Source organism: Atta cephalotes (assembly GCF_000143395.1).
Source record: "Atta cephalotes unplaced genomic scaffold scaffold00024, whole genome shotgun sequence".
In the NCBI taxonomy this organism is placed as follows: Eukaryota; Metazoa; Arthropoda; class Insecta; order Hymenoptera; family Formicidae; genus Atta; species Atta cephalotes.
In genome coordinates, this window is record NW_012130088.1 from 215,503 (window position 1) to 216,529 (window position 1,027).

Genomic DNA, 1,027 nt, shown 5'->3' on the forward strand with positions numbered 1-1,027 from the left:
AGTTTAGAGGAATGATGCAACACTAGTTCTAAAGCAATAAATCCGCTCCGACCAAGCAATTTCTGAAGACTGACAGAAATTATAAAATTTCTACTATTATATTGAAATATAATTCTTTTTACATTCAGTTCTACATTTTCGTATACTTACTTTTATATTATCCGAAACTCAATAACATATATTTAATAAAAATAAAGGGATACTTAGAACACTGAAAATTTACAAGTTAATTACATGTGGGTCTCATGTATCCTCTTTGAACTTCCATGCATTCTTATATTAAGAATAATGCAAAAAAATATCCTTGCAGGCTTATCATATTTATGAACACTTAAAGTTTTTTTTCAGCCTCAATCCGGATCTTCAAATTATATTATAAAAAAGTAATGTAAAAAATCACGTAGGGTACGCTGAATCCATGAATATCATACTAAGGTTAAGTCATAAATGTTCTACGTGATCTATATTTTTCTCTCTTTTTCTAAGAACATTTGTCACGTTCAATAATATACTCAAGTTGAATATGTATTATAGTTCTAAACGAAGAATTTGAAAGTTCTAAAAATAAAAAGCCAACTATATATTCTATTGATTTAAACTTAATTTAAAATATTATTTTAAATTTATATTAAAAACTTTTTTAATTTCAAATTTAAAGAATCTATTAAAATAAATAAATCTATTAAAATCTATTTAAAAAAATCTATTAAAAAAATAAAAAAAAGATTAATAAATTTAAGTAAAGAACACATCTTTTTGGAGTCTTCCTCAGCACACAATCATAATAGAATTATCCGGTAGTTCATCAAGAAAAGTCACTTTACAGATTTCTAAATCTGAAGTAGACACTTAAAAGATTCCAAGCATGTTAAGAAGGAAATTTGGATATTCTTGAATCTCTTGATGTTGAGAAATCTTTATCTTTAGTGATTTAATTGTTTGTTTTCTAATTCTGATTTTTCCTTATTTTAAACAAAATAATTAATTTTTTTTGCACTGAATTATATACATTTTTAAAATAAGTATT